Source organism: Mandrillus leucophaeus, unplaced genomic scaffold (genome assembly GCF_000951045.1).
Source record: "Mandrillus leucophaeus isolate KB7577 unplaced genomic scaffold, Mleu.le_1.0 Scaffold181, whole genome shotgun sequence".
Classification (NCBI taxonomy): domain Eukaryota; kingdom Metazoa; phylum Chordata; class Mammalia; order Primates; family Cercopithecidae; genus Mandrillus; species Mandrillus leucophaeus.
Genome location: NW_012101821.1, coordinates 1136582 through 1146233, shown reverse-complemented (window position 1 = coordinate 1146233; position 9652 = coordinate 1136582). Strand labels below are relative to the sequence as shown.

Genomic DNA, 9652 nt, shown 5'->3' with positions numbered 1-9652 from the left:
TGTGGAAGACAGTGTGGCAATTCCTCAAGGATCTAGAACTTGAAGCACTATTTGACCCAGCAATTCCATTACTGGGCATATACCCAAAGGATTATAAATCATGCTAGTATAAAGACACATGCATACATATGTTTATTGCGGCATTATTCACAATAGTAAAGACTTGGAACTAACCCAAATATCCATCAATGATAGACTGGATTAAGAAAAGGTGGCACATATACACTATGGAATACGACGCAGCCATAAAAAAGGATGAGTTAATGTCCTTTGCAGGCACATGGATGAATCTGAAAACCATCATTCTCAGCAAACTATCCAAAGGACAGAAAACCAAACACTGCATGTTCTCACTCATATGTGGGAACTGAACAATGAGACCACTTGGACACAGGGCAGGGAACACCACACACTGGGGTGTGTTGGGGGTGGGGGCCTGGGGGAGGGATAGCATTAGGAGAAATACCAAATGTAAATGACAAGTTAATGTGTACAGCAAACCAACATGGCGCATGCATACCTATGTATCAAACCTGCACGATGTGCACGTGTACCCTAGAACTTAAAGTGTGGAAAAAAAAAAAAAGGAATAAAAAAGAACAAGTTATTCTTTTGCTAGGTAAAACCAACTGGTACTATATTAACAGCATGATGAGGGCCGGGCGCGGTGGTTCATGCCTGTAATCCCAGCACTTTGGGAGGCCGAGGTGGGTGGATCACCTGAGGTCGGGTGTTGGAGACCAGCCTCGCCAACATGGCAAAACCCCTTCTCTACTAAAACTACAAAAAAATTAGCCGGGCGTGGTGGCATTTGTCTATACTCACAGCTACTGGGGAGGCTGAGGTAGGAGAATCGCTTGAATCCAGGAGGCGGAGGCAGAGGTCCATTGTACTCCGCCCTGGGCAACAACTGTCTGGGGAAAAAAAAAAAAAAAAAAAAAAAGAAAGCTATTATTCTTTCTTGTGCTAGTTGTTGCTTGCAATTTAAATGTCAGCACTGTTTTTAGCAACTGAAATAGCTTCCTTCTATCATATTAACACTATTAAAACTTGATAAAGAGTTCTTTAGAGTTAAAAGTATTTGAAACATTAGTCCAGAATAAAACTTGCAGGAAGCAATTTAGTGAAAACACTTTGATTTAACAATGTCTAAAAAGGCTTTAACACACAAACAAGGGATTTTACTTGCCCAGAGTTGGTTTGTGTTTTTCCTCAGCACAATTTCAGGTTTAGGGCTTGTTTCACTGATAAGAAAATGAAAGATTCAAGAACATAGTTAAGAATTGGTAAAAAATTCAGTATCCTAGTATTTCTGCCTTCATATATACTTATAAATCTGGAAAATATTTTTGCCACTGAATATTTTCCAACAATCTTATTACATTATTTAAAATTAAGTGTGATTTTACTTTTTCCTTTTGACTGTGAAGTGAATTTTAACAAGGAAATTCAACTTGAAAACACTGGTGCCCTGAATATTTTTGCCATCTTTATAAAGAAAAGTGCTCTCCAGGGCAACTTCCTCTGGGTCTAGTATTTCAGCCAATATACTATGAGCAAAAGACACTGTGTTACTTTACTATTGCATTTCTTAAAGAATTACTTTAAAAACAAGTCACTCCAAGGTGTAAAGTGAGTGTGTGTGTTTGTGTGCACATGCAAGTCACAGAGGCTTGGATTTGTTGTATTTCCAAGGAGTGGGAAAATAAGTTTGATAAATTTGCAAACACGATGGTTGTTTTTCGTACAGTCAGAGAACTATCATAGATATCACAATTCAGAAAAAAGAAAATATTTGCTTTTGAAATACTCTTGACCTCCTTTTGTTTTCTTTCCTTTGTCTTATAAAAGGGTACAAAAGTACCAAGTATGTTTATCAATATTCCAATATTTGAATATAAAAGAAATTTTACTGCACTTTAAGAAAGAAAAGAGTTCTATCTTCCATGAAACTTCAGAATACTTCACGGAAAATTGTTCGCACTAGGCAAATTCCAAATGTTAAGGAATTGGATTTCAATCCTGGTTCTGCCAGAGTCTATGACGACCTTGGGTAACTTTTCTTTCCTGGGCTTAAGTTTTCTCATATTTACAGTGAGGGATTTTTAACAAACTAATCTCTGAGGTCCTTTCCACCTCTAAGATTCTAAGGAATCTTATATGTTAAATAATTTTATAAAACTAGTTTTATAAAAAGTTGAAGAGAAATGATGTTCATAGAAAAGAATCCTAGTGAATAACTTTATGACAATTAAACCTTCAGATATTTTTGGCCATTACTTCTAGACTTATTATTAGTACAGTATATACTGGCTTTGTTCATTTCTACTTACTCTACTGTATTTCCATGGCTGTAACTTGACAGCATATTTAACTGATATGGTCTTTTATTTAGTCATTCATCTTCTGTTCATTGAGTGCCTCCTATGTTCTAGACACTATGCTAGGTACCTCATTTTCATTATTTCTAAAATAAGGATATTAGTAATATCTAAATATTAATATTTAGGATCATTGAAAAAGTTAAATAAAATAGGCTGCATAAAGCAGTTAGTTTCTAACCCATATTTAGGGATTAAATAACAATTGAGAAAAGGCACTTTCACGCATTTAGAACAATGTACTCTAATTCTTTCATTCAAGCATGAGGAAAGAGAGGTTAAAAGAGGTTAAAACTGTCCTACCTACAGTCATACAACTACCTGTTGAGAGCAAAGAACATTCAGTGTTGTTTCTATCATATCCACGTTGCTTCTGACCACAAACAATTCCACAATTTGTTTTTTTCCATTCTTTTGCTCAAATTACAAAACATTGCCAGAAAAAAAATTACAAAACTAGGCAAATAAATGTCCAGAGGGGCTGGCAGTCCTACTTAATCCTGTTAACAACCATCCAGTTAGCTAGGATACCCTGCTACACACAGATGAAAAAACTGAGATTCATGGAAGTTAATAACTTTTCAAGATCACACAAACACTAAATGGCAATGTCAGGATTTAAATCTATTTCTGTCCAGGTACAAAAACCATACTATTTTATGATACCATGTTGCCCTTAAACGTTTCTCTTCTTGGCTAACAGTTTTAATTCTGCCATTAGGATTAATTTAGGCTGCAGCTAGAGCAGAATGTCAGGAATCCAGCCTTCGTCAACATTTTCCTTAATGACATAGCTGAAGACAAAGAAGATATTACTAATTTTTGCAATACAAAAATAGAGAAAGAACAGTGAATCTTATGAGATACGGCATGAAACTTCAAAGCAAAATAAGATACTTGAAAGAAACGAAGAAACCCGATGATGGGTTGCTTGTGCTCTGAGACAGCATAAAAATTTGTGTCCAAAAAAGAATAATGGCATTAAGATTTGGGAAACCTAGTTTCCCATCATTTATAAAAGAAAAATAAATGAAAAATTAAGTATTTTGAACATAAACTAATATTGGTTAACAAAGTGGTACAGTTGCAAAACAATCTTACTTAAACTATCCTGATAAGAAAACAGTGTCTGAACTATAGGAGGAAATAATTTCTCCAAACCACAATTGGGGTAATTGCAAAAATCTGTTTTTATTTTTGGGGCACCACGTATTTTTCTGAAGTTGACAAGAGAGCATCTTGAATTCAGTCACATGGGTGGTATGTGAGGCTTGTTACTGCATTTGCCAGGAACATGTTGATGAAGCCATTGTCAGTGAACACAGATAAGAGTCTCCTTAGATACAGGCTCACGTGGGGGAGAAAAGCATTTTAAACGATGATAGAAAAGTGTTTTCCTGTTACTGATAACTTAAATATCTTATTCACTTTTGGTTTTAGAACATAGCCAAACTGAAGTTTAAGTTACAGACTCATGCATATTTCTGTTCTTTTGCTCTCGTTCTTTACCTTCTACTCTTATTTTAATTCCTGATAGCTGACTGTTTTTTCTTATTTATATTTGACCTCCATTTTTTTTTTTTTATTATATGCTATAATTCGCTTAAAATCATTTAAATCATTTGTAGGATGAGGTGAAGTACTGTATAATAAATGAACGAATATGTGGATTAGTGTAACATTTACTAGGCTTTCAAAAATTGTTGATAGAGTGGAGTATTTTAGCTTAAAAACACAAAAGATACTTTCAGTGTTAAATAGTGTCTTATGAAAAAGGAGAATATAGATTTCTGTTGTTTCAAAGGACAAAAAAAAAAGGCTAGTATGTGGAAATTACTAGGAGATAGATTCCAACTCATTGTGATGAACAGTTTTTAACAGTTAGAGAAGTCTTAAAAGGGCAATAATAGGCTGCCCCGCAAAGCATTGTTTTCTATCACTGTTATCATATTTGAACAGAAGCTGATAGTCCACTGGTGAGGATGACCCTCCATTGACTGGGAGGCTGGACCAGAGGAAATCTAAAACTTTCTGTATTTTTGGGATTTTAATTAAATACATATCAATGTCATCAACGATAATGGGATTCTGTAAGAACCTTTTTTTTTTTTTTTTTAAGTACTCAGTGTTAGTAATCACAATAATGGCACTAATGGCCATAATAACCTAGTGTGGGACTTTACAGTTGCTTTCACCTAGGGCATTATAAAAAGGTATTTGTATAAGTATTTCTTCTCACCCCAATTTTACTTATAAGAACATTAGAATGTTTCAATGTGAAATAACATACAAGGGTAATGAAATTGCCTACACGGACACTAAGTCAGCAAAAATTAAAGAGGCCACTAGTTAAACCACTAGCAGTGATTTACTAGCAAATGTTGACCTTCTGAGGCAGAGCCTTAGAAGGTTTGGGATGGATGGCCAGAAAAGTTTCAGCCAAGGAAGAGCTAGCTAAGATATCATGGATATTGAATTTGAACTTCCAGTGTTTAACCAAATGTCATGCTGCAGAGCTTTGAGGAATCCACTAAACACTCAAGTCCAGAATTCCTTGTAAGAGGATAGAGGATCCTCAGGAACTCTTTCTCCTTCCCACCTCATCTCTGCCTTATTTGTTCAGACCAGCTACTTTCAATGACAAGGCACATTGCTACAGCAATCACTTAGAGACCTATGGGAAGAATGTTCTAGGTCAGTAATTCTCAACTTTGATACTACTGACATTGGGGACTGGATAATTCTTTGTTGTGGGAGACTGTCTTGTCCATTGTAGGATGTTTAGCAGCATCCCTTCCCCCAATTGTGACAATCAAAAATGTTTCCAACCATTGCCAAATGTCCACAAGAGAGAAAACCACCCCCAGTTTAGAATTAGTCTTCCAGACCTAGGGAATACAGAATGCAAAGCCTTGAACAGCATGAGACATTGTTGCGGAGGTAGGAACAGATCATTCAGAGGTCTATAGGCCTTGGCAAGAATTTTGGATTTTATTCTATGTGAATGGAAAGTCACTGAACAATTTAAGTTGGGGAGTAACATGTCAATATTTTTAAAAGACTATTTGGCTGCTGTGTGGGAAACAGATTTAAAACCATGAGAATAAATATCAGGCACTAAGGCACATCAACATTTAAAGTAGATTGAAAAGTACAAGAGAAAAAGAGGCTGAGAAAGAGAAGCCCATGAGGCAGGATGAAAGCCATAAAGGAATGATGTCACAAAAATTGAGATGAAGATGTCAAGGAGGGAGTGGCCAATTGTTACTAGATTTTTCTGGTTGGCTCATCCCTGAGTCATAGCCTAGAGATTTCTCTTCTTGCCTAACTATAGTTTCCCCTACAGTTCTTCTGCATCTTGTTCCAAATGAATCATTCTGTCCCAGAACTTACAAAGGCTTCCCACTGTAGTCCTGTACTGGCCTTGTTCAATCCTGTTTCTAAAACTTTGCTCTTTTAAGTTACATCTCTTCCTCAATGCCTTCAAATACACCTGCTTATACCCCTTCCAAGCTGAAGTTCATATATGATCTCCCACAGAAGCCCTCTCCAACTTTAGCCCACACAGATGACTCTATTCAAAAAAATCAACAAAACTTTCAATTTTTTACTTTATCCAATAAACACTACTTGTTAAGCATCTGTGCTAGGCACTGTGCTATGCCTTGGAAATATGAAAAAACAGAGGGCTTAGGTAGTAAGGAAATTCACTTGCCAGTCCTTATGAAATAATTTAGGAAAAAAAGGATTCTGTCTAGTAGCTAACCCTGAGTCAGTCATTCATCTACTACTTCTCTATGCTGTATTTCACTCTACCCCACCCAGCTCAGTCATGGTTAAGGTGTTGATGACCTCCTGGAACTACTGGGTTACAGCTCCGCAGGACACAATGTTGCTACTCCTACCAGTCATTAGTGGCAGGGTGCATCTAGCCACAAAGTAGGACATTTCCCAAAGTCTGAGTTATGATCAATCCAGAATAACACTAAGAGGTGTGGATATGGGCTGGTGGTATGCACTTTGGCTGAGCCTCAGCCGAACGATCTAGGGTGTTATTTGGCATGCCAAGCCTACTCCTTTTCATGATCTCTTTGCCTGTGCGAGGTGCAGAGATTGGTCTTCACAAATTTGGGTCCAGCCAATCAGAAGCTAGTGAATCGAACCCACACACATGTCCCTCAAAGACAAATATTAAGAGTTAATATATTTTAAATCCTTGTTGTGAGTTTCCTGACTACAAATGTTCTGGGAGCAACTGCTGTCCTGCAATGTCAATTTTCCATTTTTTCATGTTTGCTTCAGACTCTGCCCCCTTGATGCTTAAATTGGGTCCTATTACAATTCTACCATTTAAGGATTGGTACATAGACATGCTTAAAACTGGTAGAAAGTATGAAATTATATGATTTTAAAAGTGCATACTCAGGGTTTAGTCAAATTCTTGAGCAGGGTGAACAGAAGGGTATTCTGTAATTGCTAAATAAGGCAGGGAGGTAGTATACGCCATTATTATCCACAGTTAATTATTTCTCAAGGGTGGAGGTGGGGGTTACTCTGTCAGGTACATTTGCAGAAAAATAAATATAGTACAACATAATTGTTATAAAAAATAAGTCCCAAAAGGGTGAAGGAATGACAATTCTGTCTCAGAAAGTTATGAAAAGATCCACGGAGACAAGCATTCGAGAGAGAACCAAAGGATCTTGGGAGAACCAAGAACACAGAAAGCAAGGACTTTAGAATGATTAATGTGGAGGAACTGGAGGAAGAATGGCAATGAGTTCAACAGTCTGATCATGGAAGGCCCTGCTGGTGGGTAATGAAAAATTCTTAGCAGAGAAGTATAATGATCGTATTTTCATGTTAGAAAAATTATTAATAGAATGGAGGTTTGACTGGTGTGGGAAATAACTAGAGGATATCTTGTGAATATTGCAATATTACAAGGGAGATGAGTCATAAGGGATGATTACTTGAAGGGCTAAGACAGTGAGAGTGGAGGGGTGGATTTGAGAGATACTTAAGGAAGTAAGAGTCAGAATTTCATATTAGAAAAGAGGAAATGAAGGAAAAGTAACAAGAGTACTCATGGATTTCTGACTTGGGCAGTTGCGTGCCATTTTCTGAAACAGGGAATGGAAATGGTGTAGGTTCCAGATGGGTGAGGAAGGGCATGGCATCAGGAGCAAATTATACTAAAGATGTCCATGCCAATTTGGGACATATTTAAGGTACTGTGTGAAATCCAAATGAAGATGTTGCTTAAAAATGTCTGACCTATAGATATACACCTGAGAGTTCCTGGTGCACGGGACACCTGGTAGGTAAAGTCCATGATGGAAAGAGACTGCTCAAGGAGACATGGATTAACATTAAACAGAAACAGCAAAAGAAAATGGAGTGCTGGCGAACACAGAAACCACGCAGAAGAAAAACAGTATTTAAAGTGCACCAGAAAAGTAGCTGCAGAATGAGGAGAAAATGACACTAGGGAAACTGAGGGGAGAGTTAATTGTGTGCTCTTACTGTTTTAAAAATGCAGAGTAGGATCTTTTTTTCCCCCACCCCTCCCACAGTTTTCAGTATTTTGAGGGTAGAAACCACGGCTTCATTTTATCCTATTTCCTACAGTGCCTAGTTCAGTAAAGGGAACATAGTAAATGCGCAATAAATTCTTAATGATTCAGCCTCAGACATTACAAACGGGTCCTATTTGTCGCCTGTATCAACGTCCAGTATTTCTTTCCCCTATTTTTTGAAATAAACTTTTAGAAGTGCCTCTGGGTTTACTGAAATCCATTTTTACAATTAGTATGTTCAGCTTACACCAGCTTCGGAATGAGTTCCAAAACCTTATTTATTTACTTGAGAGATATTTGGTACCAATGACAATGGGTTTTTCTTTTACTACTATTCCTAAGAAACCTTTTTTAAAATCAAAGTTTAGCCCAATTCCCAGCAGCACATTTTAACTTCAAACCTGTTAGAAAGCACGGCAAGGAAGTGGACAGACTTTTCTGACAATTAATCATTAACTACGTCAACAGACTTATTAAAGCTATCTAATTAAAGGCAAGAAACAACTGCTTGGGGAATACACACTCACGCCACAGGAAGCCATTTAACTGCAAACAGATCGTCTAAGGACTCAGGGAAAGCTAAAGGAAACTGCGTGTCCGCAAGGCGTTTTGATTCCAAACTACGGATTGTTCTCTCAGGTAATACCTAACCTAAGTAAAGTCCTTGGTGGATCCGCGTTCTCGAGCTTAGAAAATACCGAATGAACTACCAAGAGCACCAGAATAATCGCTTCCTCCTGAGGAACTAGCCTCTCTTTCTCGCCACACCAGACAGCACGTCCTACAACCACCTTGCCCCCAACAACCAAACTCCAGCTCCACGCTGCCGCCTCTGGGGAAATGTTCTATCTCCTGGTCTCGCGCGATCTCGCGCCTTTGAGGAAGCCAACTGTATCGCACTCGCCATCAAATCCCCGCGGGAATACGATTCCGCAGATCCGGAAAGCCGGGAAATCGCGAGCGGAGGCAGGGTTACCTCGTTGAGCGTGAAGGCGGAGCCAGCTCCGAGGGGCAGGCTCGAGGCGGGGAGAGGGGCGGGGCTTCAGGGACCTGTTGATCGCAGGTGTCACTGGTCTGACTGGCCCCTGGGTATTGGGGCGTGTGCGCATGCTCCGCTCGCAGGGTCGGGCTCTGGGCGGCGGAGACCAGCCTCCTCTGCTCCAGTTCCCGGTGAGCCTCGGTACGGTGGCAGCAGTACGTGTGTCTGGTGGGTGTCGGCGTGAAGCGGAGCTGGGCCAGCGGGAGGTAGCTGTGTGGGAGTGGAAGGCCGGTATTTCTCTACCTGGACCGCACGTTCCTCGCGCAAGGAGGGTGGAGCTCAAGGTAAGTCTCCGAAGCCAGCCCTGTGGCTGGAGATCCAGCAACCTGCGACCCCCGCGGGCCTGACCGGGACACTCTCATTCTAGCCCCAGAGCTTGTCTCTCCCCTCGCAACCCGGCGACATCCTCCGGACCCGGCCCTCAGGGCACACACACACTCTCTTCGCTGGGCGGTTCAGGCGCCAGAGGTCGCGCAGCCCTGTCGCCCCTTCTGGTCGCGTCTGGCGGAGATGCCTCAGGCCAGGCTGGAGGCGCGCGCGAGGTGGGAGGAGGTGCTGTACTGGCTGGGTCCTGGTTGGTATTGCTGCCGTGTTTGAGGGCGGCGACGGGGCAGGAGCTGGAGTCCTGCTGGGGTTATGAATATTACCCTTAC

The 9652-nt window shown here is 39.9% G+C and overlaps 1 protein-coding gene across 1 annotated transcript in view; it reads left to right on the top strand.

The window, feature by feature from the left end:
* Positions 1-9022: 9022 nt before the first annotated feature.
* The window catches only part of USP53 (ubiquitin specific peptidase 53), a 78154-nt gene continuing 77524 nt past the window's right edge, over positions 9023-9652 (top strand). Inside the window, exon 1 of the mRNA XM_011977600.1 lies at positions 9023-9283. The gene's annotated coding sequence lies outside the window, so the exon portion shown is untranslated. The remainder of the gene's footprint in view (positions 9284-9652) is intronic.